Raw genomic sequence first — 25,261 nt, 5'->3', positions numbered from 1 at the left:
AGGTCTGTTTGACAGTTTTTTTTTTACTGTAAATGCAGAACATTCATTTCAATTAGTGCCAGCGTTTTTTTCTTTCTTCATCAATGTCACATACATTGACAACATCTCCTCCTCCTGTCAGCGGGACTTCAGCTAATGCTGCGTTTCAGCGAGCGGAGATCAATCCATCTGACAGCATGACATCCTAAATAAGTGGTCATGTATTCAGCCGCGCGTACGGCCAATGCTTCGCTCCCTGCAGGATTTTGACCGACTCCTTTAACTATTGAGATGTGTAAGAGCTTCAAGCGTAAGTATATGGCTTGAGGTTTGATGTGATACTGTGAAGACATATAGCAGTCAACATTCACAACAGTCATTAATTCATTGGTTGAAATCCATTTAAGTGCTCGTATCCGGTAAAACTGTAGGAACAACCAAGACACTACAGCTTCCCTGACTTTGCATCCCCCTTTCTCATCATCCTTGATGTGAAGGTACAGAGCCTTAAAGGATATGAACATACTGTACTGTCAATACAGCACAAAGAGCAGCAGTAGCTTGTACAAACTCAAGACAATAGTTTGTTCCATTTTCCTCATGTTACTGTTTTTTGTTTATTTGTTTGTTTTTTCAGGTTCATTGAGCATCGTGCCATATGTAGCAGTTAGAATCCAGCTTTATGTCACACTGGCTTGGTGGAAAATCGGGGTCTCTCTATGTGGAGATTACAGTATAAGCTCTCTAATTTCCTCCCACAGTCCAAATCATTCATCAAGTTGTGGCTCTAAATGATCAGCAGTGTGTGTGAGTAGTTGTCCTGGGGGTCCACCGTCAGTTGTCCTGGGGTAGCTGCAACCCCACGACACCCCAAGAAGGAGGCAGCAGCGGAGCGGGAGCCAATCCCATCAACTTGGGGGGAGAAGCCCAAAGACAAGTCACTCGTCCACAATGAATTGCTAAATAGATGTTTACGTTATTGATTCAGTACATAGACATTTAGCATTTTCATGGCATTGCGGTGAGAGTTTATAGTACATTTTATCCTTGAAGAAAAACTGATGTCCCATCCATTCATTAGATAAGTTAGTTTTCCAACACTAACCAGAGTGTGGGAGGACCGCTCAGAGACACTCACATCAGAGAATGTTTCATTTTTCTTCATTTGTCAGAGAACCCAGTGTTATGTCTACAGTATGGCTGCCCGATAATTTCACCACACACATCGACTTTCTCTTCCACCACCACTCAGGAAGCTTGACCGCACATGACCATATATCGTAACAAGCAGAAAAGGCAACATGCAACATGGAAGAGAACAAGATGGCAATAGAACAAAAAATGAAAATAAAAAATGAAAAAATAATAAGAACGAAAGTAAAGCTTCGCCACGTCGAAGGACACAACAGAGCTTCGCGGCACACATCAAACCCCAGGGTTATCGCACAGGGTAATCTTAAAAGAAGGAGCAAGCAAAATCGGGACAAAAAGAGCCAGAATACTGTCATGAGTTTACCCTGCTTAAAGCTAGTAACAATTAGAGCAGACAACTGGGTCACAGTGCTAATTAAAATTGTATTCTCTCCAAATACCCATTTATATTGCACTATTCCCATTATACCAGGCTCCTACGATGTTTCACGCTCAACACTGTTGTCAGCGTTTCAACTGATCTCTTACGACGTACCAGCCGTCCTGTCGCACAGTTGGAGTGAGTGTGGATTTAAACACATCGGAACATAAACACCCTCATCAGCATCCAGACTCTTGTTTCGATTGCCAGTGGACGCGCTGTGAAGCCTCCTCAATATGCCGGTTAATAAATCGACACAGGCCCTCCTCCCCGTCCTCATCGAGACAGCAGAGGATCAACAATTCATCTGCGGCATCTGTTTCCCACCCAGGAGCGGCATCCCTCTGTTATCCTGTTGCTTTTGTTTTTTTTTATCTCTTTTCTCCACTTCGTTTATTCATCATCGCTTTTTCACAATCTTGTTTTTCTGCAGGAAGAGCAGCTTGTTTCTAATTACCTCAGGGCTATTCATTACAAATGACACCCTCTACATTACACTGCGGAGATATTCGCAGCGCAAGAGAAAATGGGGTTTGCCTTCACACTGTGTTCTTCTGTATTGATGAAAGGGGAGATAGAACGGAGGGGAGCTTTTATCTCTTGACAAAATGCTTTTGCGCGAGCATGAATACCTGCTTTTATTGTCAGACTATCTGCTGGATGAGGAATCTGTTAAAGAGGCTTGGTTTAGGCTTTAGAGGGCTGGGAATCAAAGTTTAGTCCACAGGAGGAGAAATTCACAGAGCAGGTCACGTGAGAAAATATTTATAAAGCCTCGTACCTCTGCTAAATCAGCTATGCATGTTCCTATTTGTAGTTTTCTGAAACTTCATTGGCAATCAGCTATACAACCGCCTGGTTGGCCTCCAGCTACAAATTAAGTACGCATTTTCAATCAGCCACCAAGGGCGTGCAATGTGTACTTCCTGCAAATAAAGACGTAGCAACCGCAGATGCCTGTGTGGTGCAAGCCGCGATCAATATGGTCACGCTAATGGTTCATGGTGAAGGCTCATGCACGTGCATCGACAAACAAGAATTAAACGTAATGCCTGTTTTAAATAAACTTTGTAATAAGAGAGTTAGAAAACAGGACCTGAAATGGACAATACACAAAAAGCTGTTAAACAGTAATGGGCTTCCACTTACAACCACAATCTACAGTACTTTTCACCAGTGTTTTTGGCAATCCCTGTTTTTTTAAAGGGACCCTGTTGTTTGTCCAGGTTTAAAGAGTTATTTACAGTGTTAGCAAGATGAAGCGTCACCTTGAAGGCTCATTCATGTTCATACAGATTTGGATACGGACGCCGCCATCTGTTCGTGCTCTGCGTTCATTTCATCTGTATTTCTGCTCATTTCCACAAATCTTACAGATACAGGCCAAACGGAGCAGTACCTCTGAAAACCATGGAGGCAGTGTTGCTGTTAATACCTGACACATAGCTGTAGTGAGACACAAAGAAGACACAACAATGGTGGAAATTTCCCAGTCGCAGTATATTTAACGGCCTCACCGACCACCACCTCCTACGACGCTGCCTCTGTTTCGTCTTTTGTTCAAGAGGTACATCTTCAATACTTCTTCCAGAGTCCCCATGTTTGTTTTGGAGTTTGTTGTCATAAACTTGCCATCAACTCATAAAGCCGCTGTGGATATATTGGTAAACAAGCGAGCATAAATGGATCTTTACGTATTGCGAAGTGGTAAGGAACTATCTATGTCAGTAGGTAATTTTGCCCTGAAAGTAAGCGTATACGACGCACTACATTCCATGCGATTCAATCGTTTCGTCCCTTCAAAGGATCATGGGATTGATGTACTATTGCCGTAAAAGATGTGTTTTTGGCTGTGAGGGAGAGGAGCTTGTATTTGCCTTTCCTAAAAACTGCGCTACTAAGGCATCATGACCCTCTACATAGTAGGCCTGGATGAAAACCACTCATGCATCACTAAAGGAGCTATTTCAAAGGATCTGTGAATCCATCCTCTGCAATTGTTGAAACAAAAAGAGTTTCTTTGAGTTATATAAGACCAAGAAACAGGATGTGAAGCTTCATTCCTGATATGGTTTCTCATTAGACCCTCAAGCAATCGGGCCATTCATGTCACTCGTAGGAAGGTTTCCTGAAGTGCCACACAATGTTAGGTTAATCGCAACCAAGAACATCTGGGTCAAATTAATGAATAATAAAGTCAACAAAATGGCTTTGTGTAACAGAAACCGCAATCATTTGACCTCACCACTGTGGATTCATTTTCATTTGGATTGCTACTGCTGTAATGTATTGGAAACCATACTGTTGCGTTAGAACACGGGAGTTTTCCAGCCTCTTCAACTAGATAGGCTCACACAGTAATGGAGAGAGGGTGAGAAGTGATGGAGATAGCGCATGCTGAAGTGGGAGGAGAAGAGTAGCAGGGTGATTTATGACAGAGGAATATCTGCAGGATTGAAAGAGAAGGTCTACTAAACGATAGTGAGAACAGCAGTGATGTATGTCGGCAACTTTTTGTTTCCAAGGCAGTCAAAGCAGCCCGTTTAAAAGAATCGAGTTTGGCGAGGAGGTGACGGCACATCTTAACTAGGGCTGTGTATTGGCAGGTATCTCGCGATTTGATACATGTCCCCATTCAGGAGTGGTGATAGAATACATTCCGATATTTTACAATACTGTTTCAACAATATACATTATAATTAGAAGCATCATTTAAGGGAAGGTATCAGATAATGCAGCACAGCATGATGTGCATGAAAACAAATGTATGGTTATGATGTCCTCCAGTTACACTTTCAGTTAAATTTCGCACTACAACAAAGGAATGAATTGCTCAAACAAAAATGTTGGTGTAAACAAGTCAGAAATGCAGCGGCCTATCCAAGAATCTATGTCTTAAACATTGATATAGCTGACGTAAAAAAATCATTACGATATGGGACAAGTATTGAAATATTTCACCAAAAATAATATCACGAAATCAAGTAACAGGATATTTGAGTGTATTGATGTTTTCTTACGGCCCAATCCTAACTGCACCTGCTTAGCCACAGCATCTTAGGTAAAACACTAGTTATAAGCTGAAATGGACATAAGGAAACTTGAGGGCAAATCCAGAAATGTACACCTGAATACAGTGCTCAAATTAGTTAACTGAAAAAAAAATGTCACAACCTTCATTCCTAAAAATTGCTGACCTTTGTTGAGGCCAGCAAGAGGCCAACAGATCTGATGACTCACGTCAACATCAACTGTCCAATGTCAGCACTCATAGCAGCATGGACCGAGCAGTGACACGCTTCATGGACACAGCATTCGCCCCTCACGTGGGAGAGAGCAACTCTACAGTGTTCATACAATGGAAGCAGGAACCTCAGCAGAGGAGGTGAAGGTGAGACTTGTGTTCATTTAAGCCTGTAAAGCACAGGACCTCAAAGGGCTGGGGTGGTGCAGGTTTTTGTTCCAGCCAAATGAGGACAAATAGGTTAACCAATCAGGTGTCCCCTGAAACAAGGGATTACTACAGTGTTCTTACAACTAATCAGTGAAACCGTGTGCGCTTGATTGGTCGGAAGAAAAATCTGCGCAGCCCAGCACTTTGAGGACCTCGCTGAAGTAGCCTGCTATGAAATGAGTGACTGTGTCACCTTTAGAAGGCACTAGTTTTGGCAGAGCTTCTAAACACTCACCACTGGCTTACAACACAGCAGACAGCCTTGTTTTCAGCCATCCATCCCTTTTGAGGATTGCAACAGATTAATTCTTCAGTTTTATAATCACCACTTGTTGGCCACTCAATGGGCGGAGCTTGAGCACTAATCGTTGTCGGTCATAATATCATCATGCTTTGTTGGCAATCTGGTTTTTGGTGCACTTCAGATTAGTTTTGATTATTTATCTGATGCATTTAATGGCTGGCCATGTACAGTAACTACACAAGCTGGATTTGGCTCCCAGGACTTGAGTTTTACATGCGCGGGGAGTAAACAAATTTACCAAGATTGTGGTTTCAAATGTCAGTTGAAATACAGCAACTACACTATACAAAACTGCAATACGCAATGTCACATGACGACATGAATTACGTCTGGATTTAGGTTGAAATTTATTTAATCGGCAGAATGTACAGTACGCCCTCAAAAGAGGACCACTCCAAACACGGCAGCTTCATGCTGGGCGTCAGATGTTTTGACAAAAATCCTCTACAGTTAAAAATAAAACCAGTGCATTCTTCAAAGTATTTGATGTTTTTTTGTTTTGTTTTTTTTGTTTTTTTGCAAGTCTCCTTTGTGTTTTACCTTGGACAGCTGTATTGTAATGCAGGCACAATATCCTGTGGTTCAGTTGTTGTCTTAGACGGTAGACCACTAAGACCACAGTCTGCAGTCATGTAAAAGGTTTACAATAGAAGACTGTAATGAAAACAATACCAACACGACATGAACAAAACAAATGTCAAACCTAGTTTTAGGCTGATTATTGCTGACAAATATAATGGAACATCTTAATGCTTTGGAGGACAACAGTATTAAGATGCAATGCAGCAGCATAATAACAACACGGCACATGGTATCAAGTTAATTACCCAACAAATATTACAAGATACAGACGGAGTAATTCAGTTGCAACACTGACAGCCTCAGTATTAAATTGAACAGGTGTCGAAGCAGAAACCAGCAACTCATTTAATTATTCAAAAACATTTTTGTGTAGGCGTTGACAAAGCAAGCTTTAATAGTTTAAATATGTAGTTTATATTTTGTTTCATTATTGAACTCTAGTGATGATTTTCTGTTTTATTTGACACACAATCTTTCTGCTTTATTTGAAAGAATATTCAGCTATTCACTATTCAGGGACAAGAATTCCTGTGTGGGATAAAACAAAAGTGTCCACGGACCTTGTATCGTAACCAGCCTACACCTTGCAAATATATTTTTAATACTAGTCCAACCTTGAAACACCTTTTTCCTGCTACTGAACCAAGGCAGAGCATGTTTTTGGAGCTTTCTTGGAGAGAACAAACAGTTGTAGAAGAGAAGCAGAGAATATTACACTTTTTTTTTTTTGCCGCTCACTTGTGTGGGTGGTGAGGACAGAATAGAAGTTGAAGGGGCAAATGTATTTTCAGTAGACACAAAGTGACTAACGGTGTTCAGTTAAATCACCACATGTACCCGTGTGGCTGCAGCACAATTTGTGCAAAATGTCCACCAGCCACTGGTGTGTCTGGCTTTTCTGTCTCCCCCGGAGTCTGCAGACCCAACTTTTCCGAGGATAGTATACCTGCTAAATTTAATAACCACAGAGCTATGGTAGGTTTCCTGCCGCATCATTCCTGCATTTATTTATTTTTGTACATTTGCTGTCCATCAACAGAAATACCTTTGGTCTTGAACATACAAATAGCTACATGTATATTGAACAATCAGTTGTTCTTTCACCACTGGCACAGTAGGTGTTGAAAATGGTGCACCGATCTGCACCGACATGAGAGTCACACTGGCAAGAAGAAATGATCCCTTCAGAAGTGAGGGAGCTCCGGAGCTTACTTGAAACGAAATGGGAATATGAAGTGTGGATAAACTTCCAGGATACCAAAGTACTTTATTTAAAAACAATGTTGGACAGGACAACATTTTAGTAATGAGGACTACTACTTTCTCTCGTATCACATGTTAGCAACCCAAATGGTCTACCATGTCCGACAACATGAATAATACAACACGACGTACAACAGTATGTTTTTATGTCTTCTTCACAAACAACAGTCGGCTCACATCCAGGCTAACGTTAACATCCTCATACCTCTAACAGATCTATCACCGCGACATAGCAGCGAAGTCGGTTTCGGCTCTGCCCATTTCTGTCTCCGTTGGTTCACCAAACCAAGTGAGATTATCAGTGCCGATGCTAGAGGTTGCAAAAACGTTGAATGCTGGCATTTACAAAACGTCTCCAACACTGGATATGCAGGAAGCAAAACACAGCAAGGCAGCCAATGACACATCTTCGTCATCTAACGTCATGAAGTGTTTGCAAGTGTCCATTTGTATCTATTTGCCTTCCCTATTCAATGGTTTCATTTGAAAGCACATATTTTAAGACACTTGTTCAATCATACAAAAGGCACAGTTACAATAGAGGATGACCATTGGCATGAACCTCACAATACAATATGAATCATGATACTTGGAACACTATGTGATAGTCCCACGATATATCATGATCTCACAATATCGTAATGTATTATGATATTCTAAACCAATGAAACGTACCTGGAAAAAACAGTGGCAGTGGTTGAGCAGTAGTAGAGTTGAGAAGTAGCACCAACAACCGCATAAACTGTGAGAGAACTTCATCCCTCTTTTTTCACATCTAACAAAGTCATGGACTCATTCAACACCAAGCCATTCATTAATGTTGAAAATGTACACTTGTATTTCAAATCACTAGTAATGGCCTCCAGCTGCTACCTTATCATAGACATAATGTATTTTATTCATCGAGCTAGATCACACACTGACTGTGAGCCTCATGTTCTCTGGAGACTCTGCATTTTTCTTGTATTTCCCTCTTTTCCTAGTGCGTCCCTTTAGATGACATGTTTTTTAGAAAGCGTACTTGATCAAGTTCCATTCTGTCAGTAAGAACAAAAGAAAAATGAGCACATCTTCATGAGCAATATATAACTGTGTCGCCACCCATTAATGTTGAGGGAAGACATTCAGCGCAAAATTTAGATTTTGTCTTGACCCAAGACTGGAAACGCACAGGCAAATGTTTTGATGAAAGGCGCCACAGAACTTGTGACAGGAAAAAATAAAATTATGGACATTCAAGTCTGAAACTGATTTTTTTTTTCTTTCTGTTCCTCCGTAGTTGAGAAAAGAAAGAATGAAGCACAGAAATCGCAAAACAAAACAGTTTATATATATATCAACACCAGAGGACAGTATTGGACACCACAGATAATAATGGACCTTTAATTTTGTTACAAGCTCAAAGGTTCAGTGGTATTTTATTATTAAATTTATTATTATTAAATATTGAAATGGAAAGAAGTATTAGTGAAGTAGTTAGATCCCTGACAAATCCTAGCTAACAGAATGCAATTCCCACTCCCAATGTGACATTCTGATAAAGATCTGATCCGTCCTCCCTAACTTCATCACTAAACTTCTCCACGTCTCTCTGTCATATTCCTATGAATAAATCTTCACCTTTGATTCTTCTGTCTCCTCCAGCTTTTGCTAAACGTGCCAGGCCTCACTACCACCGTCTGCACTCTCCTCTTCTCTCTGCTGGATAGCTGGGCAGTGGGAGGTGTGGCATTGACAACCAGTCATTAGTAATGCAGAAAGGAGTTGTTAACGTGGATTTGAAGTTGAGTCTTAGTTTTTCTTCATGATTGCCTAGCTAGTTCAGTACGTTCTTGAACCTTTCTTGACGCCATTGTAGGAGTTGTTTGCCTGAGCTACGATTGCTACTAAGAACATTTTTGTTCCCTGTATCTGATCTCAACTGGACAAGAAAAACCCTGACACACATTCTACGGAACATTAAACAACATTTTTTTTTTGCAACGTATTAGATTATTCATCATGCTCAAAGTGACCTTCTTGAGAATCAGTGATTAATACAGTCTGTAGACTGGTTGGGTACTGAGTTTCCTTCTGCCCTCAATATTTAATGATCTGTGCAACACAAACATTTTCTTTTGTGAATCATTCGGGGAGTTACATAAAACATAGAATTCACTTTACACGTTTCTTTGCGCAGCTCGCAGCAGTCAGGAAATTTTGATTGAAGCAGCTCTACACCTGGAGTAGCTGACACCTCAGAGATGAGCCGAGAGTGCAGTAAACAGGCTCATGCAAACACCAGAGGGTCTTAAGGTGCCTCAGAGGAGGATGGAAGAAGTTGAAAGAACTGATGCTCAAGATGGCGTGATAGGAGGGAGAGAGGGAGAAAATGAAAACCTCGCCAGGTAGGCAGCAGAGAAGAAGCGATGAGGGAGCAAGAAAGTTGCATTGGGAAACTTCAGCATCAATCTATTTTAGAAAAAAAAGTACTCACTGTCATACAACAACACAAAAACAATTGTAATTCCAAAGCTAACATTAAATTAAAAGTATATATATGCTACGGAAATCCAGTTCATAAACAGAAATATCTTTCTAAATTGCAGAAGGTTCGAGACGCAGTTACCATCTCTGGGCCAGGGGCCAATTTTGTCATTTCATGAGCCCCGTGAAAGCATTAAAAACTAAAAATCAACACTAATATCAGCTTCAGAAAATTTTCATCAACATGACTATCAATGTTCAATCCATGGTTGTTTTCAAGCCAAGACAGTCGTAAATGTCAGCAATTACTCTGGAAATTCTCACAAATGAAGCAGACGGAAGGGAGTTTTTTTTTGGAAGATAGGAAGATGTATGTTTGTGCATCAAGTAGAGCGTCCCTTGTGTTGTCAGGCAGAGTCGGTGGTGAACTACAGAGAAGCTTTATGCTAAAATTAGCCACAGACTGTGACTGGCGTCACATTCTGCCTGGACTCTTATTTCCTGTTAAAGGAGTGGCAGCTGAACAGCAGCATTTCATTTGTGTTTTAAAATGTTTCAGATCTTACTGCTCTAGGGTTTTGACTGAAAAAGAGCTGAGCCAAAAGGCCTTTCTTTGGCATCGAGTAGGAGGCCGTGCTGCAGAGGCAGAAGGTTGACATTACAGCAGGGGCTCCGCCTTAAAAGTCGCTTGCACACAGAGAGGTGTGACTGCAAGAGAGGGAGGACTAAAAATAACACATGTTCATAATCTATACAAATATATACAGTGTCAGAAGAAACAGTTGGAGCTCAATTATCAACATATCACAATGATTCCCTTCTCACATTTGATTGGCTGACACTCAGAGACATTTATTTCACTTCTATTCGGCATCAACATCATCATCACCTACAATTAGAAGCTGTTTTAGCCGAATGAAGTGAGCAGTAGGGAGCGATGTCAGAACACACAAATCAGATGTTGCTTTGGAGAAGCTTGTCAGCGCGTTCACAATTCCTCAGAGGGATGATGTCATAGCCGCCTGCTAATAATAAACCACCATTTAGTGCTTTCCTGTGTGCCTCCGCTGCCGCCCGCACCCCAACTCTGTGCCATTTATTTATCTATTTTTTTTCCTGATGTTTGCATGCTCTGGCTAATCAGACTCCTGATTATATACACAAGCACAAGTTGGAGTAAAAATAGCAGCAGAGATCTCAATCATGTGAGAGGAGCCACTCCCCATCAAGAGCAGCTCGAGAAGAAAGTCTGTTTACTCCTGCAGTCTTCATCCGGAGCATTTCATTGGTGACATGAAACTGCAGTTAAAAGCACGACTAGCACTGGGGTGGTTGCAATACTTTCCTAATTCAACAGTGAGGAGATGAAATATTCATTCTATTTTTTCATGCAGACACTGGAACATATTTAGAGGCATCCTGGTGACTGGAAATTTAAAGCAATTTCTCTGACTTCAAAAACACACTGAAGATGTTTGTGAATAATAAAACAAGCAAAATTATAAAATGCAGCCCGTTTGACACACAGAGTACCGGCGGTGACTTATTTAAACTGCTTTAAATGTTTAAAGAAGCTGAAAAAGTTTTGGACTCCCTCGCTACCTGAACTAGACTCAAAAAAAGTTTCAATTTATGAAACTTTTTGGGAGTGTTACTGGAATGTTGAACTTTTTCTCATGGTCATTTCTAGCGCAGACCTCTGCAAAGTTTTTATAGCCCTCATGTCCGTGTTCTCCTGAAATGACGTCAACTGGACAGCAGGTGGCAGTCACCAACTCACCCACACAGTACATACAATAAGCGGGGAAGTTGTTGGCACTTGCTACAGCTTGCTACAGACCAGAACCAGATGGTAATCCAGGACACCACCAAAATGTTGGTTAATATGAATAATAATTCCGGTGTTACTGCTGCGAGTGGCCTGTATCCGTAAGCTTTGTGGAAACGTGCTGAAAGACGGACGAAGCGAACGCAGAGCATGGAGGGAAGCCCCCGTCCGTATCCGGATCTGGATCCATACCTAACGTTGAGTCTTTAATCCAAAGCCCAAAGGGATGAACTAGATTTCCGTTTTGCTAATAGAAAGCTGAGGCAGACTGAAGTGATGTACTTAAATATAGAGTGGTTTATAGTGGTTTTAGTTTTGAACACAACATGAATGTAACAGAGAACATGACCAGAAAAGGCGACTGATTTCTCGGGGGTTTTCCGTTTTGTCATAAAACGACATGAGCATATTTCAGATGACTGCTCATTGTGGTTCAGAAAAGCACAATATGGGCACTTTTTGATGCAAACTAAGCATTCCTCCTGAGAACACATGAATCATCTGCTAAATGTACATTTGGAAACCAACATATCACAATGATTTGTCGCCAACTGTGAGTCCTGTATGCAAGTGCTTCTACGTTTTGATCTTTACAAAACACCCCCCACCTCCACAAACCGTAGTTAATCCCAAGAGACGTGTAGATCTCTTGCTAGCAGGACACTGAGAACTGAATACACGTTGGTTCAGAATCATGGCGGCCAAATTAATGGGACAGTTTTGGAAATCTGTAGCAACAGCGGGAAAGCATCTGTGAGGTGGTCTGTTGTTTGAGCACGACGCGTATTTAGAGAGCTATTCTTTTGGGAATGGCAGGATCCAGCAGCAAAGCTCAAACAGAGTCATTATTTTTAGTCTTGTTTACCGTTTGAAACGCCTCTCTCCTTGTGAGTAAAGATCAACAACGAACGAAGTGAAATTGAACAGACCCCGAGGAGAAGAAACCACACGCATATACAACTGTATTTATAATCTTTTTCTGACCGTTGGAGAAAGAATAATTGTGAGGGGGGGGAAAAAAATCCAATACCATGGCACACGTTTCAATGACGCCTAGCAGGTAAACGCCATGCTTTCCCCACATGTATTCTTGTGCTGGTGGACTTTTGCAGGTCATTAGAGAGGAGGGAAGGTCTGACACGGTGGGATTTCAACACAGAGCAATGCTTCTTTATCATCGCAGGTCCCCTCCATACTCCCCTGCAGGTGTGTGTGTAAGTCAGATAATGTGTGTCTGTACGCACACATGGTGAGCCATGAATCTGCTGGCTGGTGTGTGTTGACGTCCTTTGTACGCGCGTGTGCACAACTGCAGCACAACAGAGAAGCTCATTCTGTTGGTACTAATACAGAACAAAGCCCAGGCAGATATGACATCTATGATCTATCACACTCAGCCACCTGCTTCCCAAAAAGAAGTGCATTTAAATGCCACACCTGTTCCTGTTGCACTGCCATCTGCTGTGTAAGACCAAAACTGAAATCTGAGGTTGCCTCCGCTTATAGGAGGATAACGTCCATGACAGACTCAAGATAAGAGGCCTGGCAGAATATCAGAACACCTTTGGCATTTTATTATGACATAGAGAGGCATCTTTATTAATGACAGACCTTGCCAACAGTTGTAGCTATTTTTCTCAGAAATACTCGTAAGCTTGCTTCTATTGAGATGATTTTTTGGTTTGTTTGTTTTGTGTGTGGTGAACAGTGTTGGGACTAATGCGTTCTTAAGTAATGCATTACAGTAATTATGTTGTTTTTGCAGTAACTAGAAGAGTGGCTCATTACTTTGTCAAAATCATGCCACGTGGCACTGTTTAATCACAATACTGCTGTATAAACTCTGCACTGTTCACGGCTCACAAATGTGTAAAGTAAAATTGGCTTGATGCTGCTGCTGGTCCCTGTGCCAGATTTGTTAACACACTGTAGCAACCAGGTGCTGAGATTGGATTACTGAACTGCATGGTCTGATGGGAGTTGTGTATTTATTTCCAGTGATGTTTCATGCATTATTTTACCGCAGGATTTGAGTGTTTCCAGAAGTGTTAATCAGCCTACTAGATGACTGAAGCTTTTATGCACTGGCTTCGAAGAAGAGCAGCCAACTATTTACAAGTCAAAAAGCAAAGCTTGCTATTGATGCATGATCCAATACATCTGGCGGGAGTTCTTGGTCACTTTACGTTATGTGTTCAGTTTTATTTGTCGGTCACTCAAACGTGCTCGCTGGCTTTTGTTGCAACCCATCCTCACTCCCAGGGTGTAATATATTGACGTTGGGAAGTGGACTTCAGTGTCCAATGCTGATGCGGAAGGCAGCCTGCAGAGTTGCCTGTTGATGCAATAGGTATTCAATTGAGACACATGTTCCACCTTCCGTAGGATATCCCAACGCCATGCGACTCACATTTTACATACTTGGAGCTACGGGGTTGATGAATAAGCTCAATCCACTGCCACAAAGCCAAAAGGTCAAATTGAAATCCTCTAAACATGAACAAGACCGATGCCCAGGTGATAGTGATGACTGATGATGTTATATTGTACATGAGTATTGCAAGTGCTGCGTTCAAGTGCCCAAAATAACAAGTGAAAATGCACTTCTATGTGGACAAAACATGTGGGCAACTCCTCTTTAACACATTGGCTTAGATGAAACAGTCTGTCATGTTCTCCCAGAGCACTCGTGAGTATGGCGGAAATGTGCATCCTTTAAAACCAACAAGCTTGCCGGTTCAATGAAGTCACATGATCAAAGATTTTTTAATTTTTAGCTTTTAGCTTTCTTTGCTGTATATGCATGTAAATGGAGCAAATGAAGAGAAGTGAGGTTGAAGTATCACTGCAGTGAGTTAGCATGTTTTTAGCAAGCACACATGGGTTTAAAATGCCAATATCCAAAATAAATATGAGTAATCCAGGAGAGACAGACTTGTGTGTGGTCAAGAATGTGGTCAAGAGTATTTGGACTATTGTCATTTTCATGTTTTTTTTTGGGGTAAATCAAGCAAAACAATAAACAAGGAAAGCTAAATGTTTGATGCTTTGTCAAGCATCTTTTGTGCTGTTGTGTAGAAAGTTTGACATTATGCGCTTGGAAATCCACAAAACAACTTTCAAAAAAATGTGTCCTTTGCTGCCCATATGCAGCCCAGTGATGCATGCTCAGCTGTCGTGTGTTAGAAATTGCCGCAGAAATCTTTGGAGGTCACTGAAGCTGCACACACTGAAACCCCAAAGCCCCACTGGTCAGAGAGCAAATGAAGTCCAACAAAATCTGACCAACTGTCTGTTTTTGGTTGGCTCACTGCAGTAAGTGGACTGTGCTGTGCCACAGTGTTCTCTCAGGAAATTATGCAAATTGTGCGCCAACACACACTGCATGAACTGCTACAAATTACTGGCCAGATCTTTCTGTGCATCTATTGTGCTCTAATTATATTCGAAATAAATTAAGTGAGCAGGGATGTATGGGGTATTGTTCGGACACCGGGGACATTGAATGGGATGAAGTGTGCTGAGATTTAACTCCTGCCAGATGGAGCAGACTACGGCTCTTATACGCGCAATTGAAGCACCTTGTACTATTGTTGTGGCATTGTGAGCTAACTACATAATGTTGGAGTCTCAGTTGTGGGCTGTGGGTGAAGTTGCTGCCTTCGTGTGCTCCAACCAAAGTCCACAAAGGTGCTTTGAGGAGGTCTCCAAAAACGTGGCTGAGTGATGATGACGTGTCGCATCAGTGAAGTCAACATGGCGTGACATGATAGACTTATATTCAGTGGTGGCGTGTTTATGTCGATCAGTTTTACTGCAGACAGTTCACCAACACATAGATTCAGACTAGAAACTAAATCTGTAAAACTGATAAGCCTGCCACTGATAATACAAGGTCACACAAGTCAGCAGGAGACTACACAAAAAGAAACAACCAACTCAGCCTTTCTTACCATTGATCCATTAAACAGAGCCATCTTGGGGAGAATCCTATTTCCAACCAGTTTTTTAAACCAGCAACCAAAGCGATGGTTATTTAACGTTGGTGGCACGGAAAATAAAAATATTGGGAGAGATGAGATGTCTGTCCTCTTAATGAGATGATTATTTCTGGTTTGCCAGCTTCAAACTAGCCAAAAAGGAGAACCGGAGAACCTCAGAGTCTCTCTTGAGACAAACCACCAAAACCACTAACTTCTTTTTTTCTGTTAAACAGCCATCCAGACAGAAACTGATGCCTTTTTACACAACAAACAAAACACTCATTTGAGAATGAGCAACATACAGTATGATCTAAAAAAAAAACGACATAAATATATGGGGTTATAATAGCAAGCGTATGAGTGAACAGATAGCAAACCTCAAGAATTTTGATCCAACAGGATTTGATCAAAATGAAAAGCAATTCTGGTGGTGTGGCAGCTGAGAGAAAATAAAGGGTTTAAAGTCTGATTAAGAACTGCAATATCCGCACTTTGTGTCCATCCACTTCGGCGATGATTTCCTGCTGCTGTAGCTGCTCTAATTCCTCATCTTCCCAATAGTTCTGTTATCTAAACTGAGCAGGAAATGTCATGAAATCTAAAAATAATCGCTTGATTTGTTGTCCCCATTTCCAGATTCTCTGCGCGAGGCGTTAAGTCTACTTTTGACTTGTAATTTGAGAAGAAAAACATGACGCTGATTGTTAGGGGATATTTCTGGTCCACGTCAACACGTACTATTTTTTTTTTTTTTTTTGACCCCGTTTGTTTGTCGAGAAAGAGCTGGCTGCCGTTCAGCAGCCACAGAAGAGGCTGCGTGGGCTATTTTAATGAACTCCCTGCTTCACTGTGATGAATAGGTGTGTCTGCACTCAGAGTCTGCTCCACCCCTTCAGAGGAATCAACTACGAGGGCAGCCATAAGCTTTGTGCCGCCCACACACACACACACAATTGCACATATAAACTAATACGCAAAGTCACTGAAGCTATATGCTGCAATTTGTGGCAGATGGCAAGATGTATCAGATGAAAAGGAATAAAACCCTGAATGAATATCACAGAGTAGAATTCTGAAGGAAATGGCTGCAAATGTAGCATAAAAGAAGCTGGCCTCAAAAGGAAAGTCCTTTCTTGTAAAGACCAGTTGGATGTGTTTTGACCTCTGACCTCTGACCATGGGAAAGTAGTATGAAATAATAAAATAATAATAAATAATAATCTGCAATGCGTCAGACAAAATAATAGCTAGGATGCCAATAACTTTTTGCTGGCATTTTCCAGGATGTAAAGACCAATGATGACAGCGTAAATTACGCGTGGGGATATACCCAACAAGGGGCGCCAATTATGTTGGTCCGACAGACTGTGTCAAACATGCAGTAAGAGGGTCCGGAAGCAGACTTCACTGAGCTGAAGGGACGGTGCATTTACTCCAGAGTCTGAGCACAGAAAACCATTCAGACATCAACACTATGACACAGACTGTGGCATGTTTATTAACGTTGCTTCCAGTAGGGATCAAAGGGGAATCAAAGCAAGGGCACACATTGTAATTGTGGTCACATGAAGACCGAACAACATTACTCCTGCTTCATGCCATTGGTCACATTCATGCTCAGAATTTCACAAGCTAGTCATGTTAGCGCTGTTTTCATTCCTGTTCCAGTTCAGCCTTATCTATTGTCCACTATTATCTATTCATGTTTAAGGTTTTGTTTTGCATTGAAATCAGTTCAAGTAATTTCTTTACAAATTAAAAATACAGATGAAATGTCAAGCATGATGAATAAACATGATCATAATCATAAACATAATCATGCAGCCCTAATTGAAGGTACATTAGACTGTACTTTTCCTCATGGCATAGGCAAGGAATGGGGAGTAAGAGCCAAAAATCAGCTTTGGTTTCTGCCCTGGGTGAAGGACTTCTTGTTGTTCTTTTGTTCTCAAGTGAGAGACAGATGGACAGTAAGATAGACAGGCAATTAACTGAAGTGTCTTCAGTTTCCTTGTCCATCGAAGTTTCTTCCTTCACCTACGGCTACAAGATTTACCTACTGAACAAACAACAAGATCTCGAGTTGCTTGACAAATACTTTCTCACTTGGTCGCAGTTCCACCTGCTCAAACATACTGTCCAGTGATAATTATTTCTCCTGCCTTGTCCTCTATCCAGAACCCTCACTACCTCCAACACAACTCCCTCTCAACCTGAGCGCCGCTACTCACCGTAAAATAAATGTCTTCTCCTCTCCCGCTGGTGAGTGTTGGTGCTGGGAGTCAGCACTCAGCTAACCAGGACTTCAGGACATTCCTAAGCCAGAGAGTACACTTAAATCACAAAGCCCTTCTCCTCAATGGATATGGGCAATGTACAAATACAGCTGACCTGGTGAGTCAGGTAGTTTGACTTGGCCCATCTAAATGACCTGACGGGCCAGATTTGGCCCCCGAGCCTTCATTTTGACTGGAGTTTTAGAGGACGGCAGTCCAGTCAATGCTCTTCAACTTCAGTTTATCGATAACACTTTCCATTTCACAACAAAGAAGCCCCTCCTCGATCTCAGGGAGTGCTTTAGTGGACAGATAAATCACTCGACACAAATAGGAAGGGAAAACTTTCCACCAACAAACATCAAGGCCACACCGATGCAATCATGGTAGGGCCTGTCTGTCTCAATAGGTGGTCCATCAACATTTGGCACTCGCTCAGTCTGTCAACATAAGTGAGCTCTGCCTCCCCGACACTACCTGCTGTCAAGCTTCCAACCCCCCGCGTCTCTCGCTACCTCTCTTTGTTCTTCTTGCTAAATAATAGATGATTATGGCCGGAATAAATGGAACACGATGCATGTCCTGTAGCAGCTGCAGATGTATATTTTGGCCAAGTATTTCTGTTATTTTGTGTGACGGGTGCTGTGTTTGCTATTGTGTAACAACATCTAGTTTTGTCACTGGTCAGCAAAACAATGGAAAACCTTGTTATTTCCTACTTTTGTCTGATCTTTTTGTCTCCTGACATCTCTTGTTATGTGGTCTTCTGTCTCATCCTGCCCGGCTCCCTCAGAACTGAACCACCTAAGTCGATGTGAAGGGGACCTGTGGGCTTTAGAATAAATGTCAACCCTTTATTATTTCAGCTTGTCAGACATTAATGGGAATTCTGCTAGTATCAGCATAAGTTCCAAAGTTATGGCCAGGTGCAGGTGAGGAGAGTGTCAATCACATTTTTAGAACTTGTACAATGTATTTCAAGGGATTTTAAAGTAAAGAACTGCCTATACAGTATGTACACGTCACTGGAATGTTGTTTCTTTTCTATGTATTCCATGCAGTTAGATACAAGTATGGAAAATCCATTATTTTACAAAGTACATTTCTACAGATTTACAGTGTAATCAAAATTTCCCTTTATAAGATGTGATAAACAGTTCAACCAAAGCTAAATAAATGTCAGCGAGAGAATAATTTCTGGCACAAATGAATGCACTGTTTAAGCAAAGGGAGCAAAATAATTCTGGTCTAATGTCATCTGAAACCTCCTTTATACAGTCCATTTCTGTCAATATGGGAAACCATTCTGTCTTGAATGACCTCAAAGGCCAACACTAACTCAGTGAGCTAAGTCAAGGGCAAGTTAATGTGGAGTTTATGGCGTATTCCTTTTGATTACCTTCATGTTCCCCTTCATATACCGTGATTTTATGGTCGTGGCTTTCAATTAAATTAGTTTCAAACGCATCTTCACTTAATTATTTGTTTTACGAACCAGAGTATATCGCTAAAAGCAGAATCAACCACCCTTTAGCTACAACTGGTCTGAGAGGGAGAGAAGAAGCTCGAAGGCGTCCACTACGGCTCGATTGATCCACTGAAAAACAAAAACAATAATGGCGTGTTACAAAACATCAACCACCGGCTTACAGTAAGTAGAAGACCCAGGCTTTTAGCTAGAGGGTGTCTAAACTGCAAAACATGAAAAAATAGACGCCATCCAGCACTCAAAACCGGACGCCCTGTTTCCTCAGCCGGACGCCCTAAATGTATTATTAGGGCCTGTATCGTGTATCTTGCGAGTCGCGACACTCGCGGGGAAATGCGTTGCTGTTGATGGGATGTTTGACACTGATGACAGGAGGAAACCACGTCAAACAACACAGCTTATACAACTGCATGCTTATCGTGCATGAAAAAAGATGAAGACACAAGGTTGTACACACGATGGCTTGTAGTAAGAGAAAGAATAATTGTAAAAAAATATTATACGTTTTTTTTTTTTTTTTAAATAAATCAGGGTCAGCCAATGTTTATTATTTGACTCAGATGCCTGTTTATTTGTTGTTTAGTTATTTAGTTGTTATTTTGGTACATTTGGTAGATGTTTACAGCTGTGTTTTTTACAAAGCAAGTTGTTAGCTGTCAGTCGTTGACATGGTGTGTCGTGAGGGGTGGGGTTGGGGGCTGGCTTATGGGTTGGGGCGGGGTTTTGGACGCCCTATTTCAAAATAGCCTAGCTAAAACCTGAGAAGACAATAACCCACATGCGTGGCCCTTTTTGTGGCTCTGATGAAGACACAGTATAAGTATAAAACTCTACAATACATTGTCGTTGTTTAAAATGTAGTTGCATTTCGCCGTAGATCTTTTCCGAATATATTCACACTAAATAGAAAGTATTGACTGACATCCTGTGCATATAATGAGAATGGTTCAAAAATTGACATCAGATTAAAAGAAAAAAAAGAAAAAAGATTCCACACAATGGTCACAATATGCCATGGGGCCACTAAGGATAAAGGAATTGCCCATCGCTCCTCTAACCTAACCTAAATCAAGAACATGTCCAAGGAATCAGGTGCTAAATATCCCAAGTCTCAACTTACCTTCTGTCACTCACCACCCGCCCCACTGTGCCGCTTCGCACCTCTGCCTTCAGAGCTGCGCCCCATTTTTCACTGGACTCACCTTTTGCGATTCAGTGGAAACCACTCTCCAAATGCTTTTGATGCTGCTGAAAACCTGAGCATTCCCAAATGCCAATAAGTGAAGTTATTTAATTGCTGTTTTCACCATTCACAAGAATTCCTGCGTCTTCATCCAAAGTTGGACAAACGTTCACGCACACTGCCATGCGCTTGTGGATGAAATCCAGGGACAAAGCCAACCATCGAGACTCAAGCCTTTCCCATCTAAGGCTTTTCTACTGGTGAAAGAGTCCGTAGTGAGAATGGCCACAAAGTCAGGACTAGGTAAGTAAAATTGTGACACTTTTACAATGCAGTCTATTCGGTAAAAGACAATTTCTTTCCATATTACAACTTTAAACTCAGTCGGAAATCCCTCACATGGGATTGTTTCCCTCATCCTCATGATACAAAGGAGAAATATGTTCCGCAAAAAAATATTCTTCCAAAATAGTTCCAAGCTTTAAAGGCAGAGATTTCATGATTTCAAGCACTGAGGCAAGGCAATTTTATTATTTGAGAGTGTTCTCATGAGGTTACAAGGAGCCGAGGGAAACCTCAGAGTGGCTCTGATATAAAATATTAACACCAAAGCAATGGAGTCTACATCAGTGGCCTAATACAAATCACACCGCTGTTCTGCAAGCAACTGATGTTGTGCTCTGTTTTTAAATAACACTCCCAAAATGTAATCTAATTCAGAAAAGCTTCTCCTGTGTAGTAATTGGACAAGATAGTTTGGGTTTGTGCCTGAAAAAAATACATTTTGTCTCATTAAATCCTCATGAAATAAGATTTGATAAATAAACTTAGCTTTTTCACATATTTTTAATGGACATTTGTTCCATTTAGATGCATTGAGTCTGCTCCAATTAAGTGTCAAAACTAAATCGTCCTCTAAACATTCATCGCATTCTTCTTTTTACTCTGTCACCTTGTAACTTAACATCAGAGCATGGATCTTAAGAATTTTTTCCAACGTATAATTTGGCGAAATGTTTTTCAAAAGCCTTGCAGCGTAAGGTCGACCCCGCTGGATCCCTTCAAGCTTCAAACTCCTCGAGATGTCATGTTCTATTTTGTTACAAAGAATGCACAAGCATCATTCTGCACTGTGAAGCTCGAAATGCAACTGCAGGAACAAAAGAAATACAGTTTTGTTTTAGGAAAAGAACAAAAGTTTGCATGCAAGCTGTTTCTAAAAATAAGGAAATACTTTCACGCTCCACTAACATGTGCAGTTGTTGTCACAGGACATGAAAAGTTGAATTTATTACCCTTTACTTAATCATGCAAGACTTCATCGCCATGTTGTTTGGTTCTTTTACATACACAATTATTCCCTGAGCATGGAAACACACAGTGTGGGCAACCGTTGCTGGAGTCATTAAGCTATTCCTTTTGCTTATTTCTTCCACGAGGAGACAGCTTCTACAGCGTATCATGGCTCATTAACGGCGTGCAAGAAGCGCTTCATTTTCTTTTCTTTTAACTAAAGATTTATTCCTCTCTTTGCAGCCGTCTGAATGATGTTCTGTCAAAATCTTACACTCGTGTCAGAGAACATGCTCTTTGGAAAGGACATGCTCTATCTCCAGCCCAGTCTTTTCTGGCAGTGGTCCAAAGCTACGAGGAGGAAGAAATGCCTCCGCAAACCTTCAGTGTAATGCAAATAGCCTGCGCCATGTCCAACTTCGTAATCCCCACGGTGCCTGAAAGGCATCGAGGGCAAGATAACGGCGAGTCTCCATGAAGAATCACTGTCTGTCAAGTCTAACATCATTAATTCTACGTAGGTTCTGAAGCTGTCAAGCTATCAACACACTGTCTCTCCCTCACTTCTCATCAGCTTCTTACACAGATTGTAAGCCAAGCAGAAGAAAAGTGCCCTTTATAATTATCCCAAGGATCATAAGATATGAGTTGTTGCGAAATGCTAACACAGAGATCGCAGCTGTGCATCTTTGCATGAGGACAAATACATTAGCCTTTTATCTGGCCTCTGCTCCCGGCGGGTTACAGCTGATCCTTACGTACACTGCCTTTGTTGGGTGAAAGAAAAGACCAGAATGAATTGTACATAATGAAGTTCTGAAATCCGATTTGGGACTAAATGACAGGATTGAAAGATTAGCTCAATCAGGAACTCATTTTGGATCATAAAGGATATTCATCCGAGACTTGCACCAGCAACATCAATCACAAGATGAACAACTTGCTGAGGTTTGGGAGGCACAGCAGTGAAAATACAAAATACAAATTAAACAAATCTGACCTTCCTCACCTTGTGGACAGGCAAGTCACAGCTATATGTATGTTAATGAACAGACCCCAATGGGCTTTGTTTTTTTCGAATGTGTGCCATAAATATGCAGTATAGAATTCAAGACTAACAGACTAACACCTCGCAGCTGTTCCATCTATGACAGCATGGCACGGCAAATATCCGTTTTCTTTGCAAGCAGGTGTTCAGAAAAATACTTTCCACACTTGTGACACTGATGTGACATTTGCAGGCTCTTTTTTGCCTGTTTGTGAAAGTTAAATATCTCATCTGAAGACACTACAATCATAATATCTATTTATTAATATTATCATTCAGGGTTGTTTTTTGTTTTTGCTTCTCAAACACAAAGCTGTTCTGTGTAATTTTCGATATATTGTTTGCCTTTGGTGGAATTAAAATTATAACCAGGTGATGTCAAATGAATTTAAATCAATCTTTCATTAATAGAAGGGGTGACGATATCAGATCGTGAATGATTCATATATACAAGTGCATGTCGTACCATACTCGCAGTTGAAGCGACGCTGATGCACCACTAACTGGACCACACCTTGTGTTCCTTATGTGACCCACGACGCCAAAGACTTGTCTGCTCTGCAGTGCTAATGGAGATAATGGCGAACGCGTTGAAAACACTGAAGTTATTACTGTTATGAAGCAATCTGTGCAGATTAATGTTAAAGATTTGTCTGTAAACTCAACATAACTAGAATAACATGTTGCGAATGAAGCAAGATGGAAGTGAATGCCAACCTGAACACAGTGCAAATCAGACAAAGTTGACAAAAGGCTTTTCCAGGGTTACAATCGGCAACAGGAATCTGTCTCGATTTCAGCTTTGTCAAGAATGAAAATAAATGAAATAGCAAGATGTCTGTAAGTGGCTGGTCCTTTAATCGTCAGGTTCAATTATTTATTTATTTATTTTCGTATCACCCACCTATAGTTAATAGTTATTGATATCTTCATTCTTCTGGTTTCTTTGTTGACATCATGCATGCAGGGACAGCAGAGACAGGCTTGAGTACCACATGACTCTCTCTCAATATAAGGTCAACAGCTGGAGGGGAAATGTGTATTGATGTAACCACCCGAAAATATATTTCACTTATATCATAGCTCCACGCTGACCCACTGTCTGCTCACATTTAGCAGGGATGAACTTCAATGTCATTTGGGTGAGCTGTGAACAGGGCAGAAGTTGGGCAGAATTCAGCCGGAAATAAAGAAGCCCGTGACTTAACATGAAGTCAATTTTGCTGCTCGAGCAAAGCAACATTCTCAGTGCTGATTAATCATGGGAGGCAGCGGAATTTGCATCACCCACATGTTCCATATGCAGACTCCAAACCCCACTGTGGAGGCTTATTTATTTTCCACTCTCTAATTCGGTATTTTCTTTTTGGCTCGCTCTAGTGCTACTTTGTCAGAGTATGTGGGAGACAAAATAATTGCCTCTATATTTCCCCCAATTGATTTCTTGTACAATTCTAATACAGTGGTCAGGCAGGCACTTGGGCAACCATGACAGCAGCCTCACTGCAGGCTTTGTGAGACAGATGAAAAAGCACTAAAGAGTCAAAGCTTTTTTCTTATACTTTCTACAGCTTGTTATCAAGATCAAGCGTTTGCTATCAAAACAAAAATCCCTGGAGTTGAATCGGTTTCCGAAAGGTCAGACACACAGTGGAGGCAGAGGACTGTAAATCATAATATAATACCTGGAAATGTCATGCAAAACTTTTTAATGAGAATAAGACACTGGCCTGGAGGTTACCATGTCAGAGTGATTAAAAACAGGCCAGACAGAGAAGGCAGGCTTCTTTATTAGCTTCTGCAGAGGCATGCGGTCACCTGAGTGGGTTGGTTTGTTTTTGGGAGGAACAAATTCCAGAGGTAGGTCACAGGACCGGATTAGACTTATTAAATTTTAAGGCAGATCCCAACATTTTTCATTAATATTTGAGAGAATAATATTCAGGCCTTGGTGGAGCTCTCTGCTCTCATGGCGGCCTCCTGGTTCTCCACTTTAATCATTCGGCTGATTTCCATATACAGCAGCTTACAACTCATCTTAGAGAAATTGTTGGCAGATATCAATTTTTATTTTAATAAGCGTTTTCCAGAACTGATATGAGCTGCCGCGCATATCTGAAGTGAGATCATATTCTTAGACCCTGAAATATTTGTATATTATTGTTAGAAGAAAATTAGAGATAACACTGAAGTTCACACAAAAAAAATAAATATTATCCTTCACTACAGATCCAATTACAGTGGATATTATTGAAAAAAAAATCCTGCTTCTTTGCAACAGAACTGTCTCTTCTCCATCTACATCAGTGATGGGCAATTCAATTTCCCAAGGGGCAACATTCTTTCCTGTCATTTTTTTTGTAGTATTTTATTTTCCAATTTTCAAAAATGCAAGACAGGACATACATATCCCACCAATCTCCCCAAACAAAAGAAAAAAAAGTGCGGTCCACACAACCAATTAAATAAAACATGATCCTTTCAAGCATTCGTAAATGTTATTACAGAAGGAACATTACAGTCCAGAGGTGTCTAGAGCT

General features: G+C 41.0%; 1 protein-coding gene across 2 annotated transcripts in view; it reads right to left on the bottom strand.

Moving 5' to 3' along the window:
* Positions 1-25,261, bottom strand: part of tafa3a (TAFA chemokine like family member 3a) — a 133,899-nt gene that overhangs the window by 88,077 nt on the left and 20,561 nt on the right. The window contains exon 1 of one of the 2 annotated variants that reach the window (XM_053869292.1): positions 17,664-17,735. The exons of the other annotated variant lie outside the window; for it this stretch is intronic. The gene's annotated coding sequence lies outside the window, so the exon portion shown is untranslated. Of the gene's footprint in view, positions 1-17,663; positions 17,736-25,261 lie in introns of those variants that run through there. 2 annotated transcript variants of the gene reach the window in all.

The sequence above is a fragment of the Synchiropus splendidus genome, chromosome 6 (genome assembly GCF_027744825.2).
Source record: "Synchiropus splendidus isolate RoL2022-P1 chromosome 6, RoL_Sspl_1.0, whole genome shotgun sequence".
NCBI lineage: Eukaryota > Metazoa > Chordata > Actinopteri > Syngnathiformes > Callionymidae > Synchiropus > Synchiropus splendidus.
This window is presented reverse-complemented; position numbering and strand designations above follow the sequence as displayed.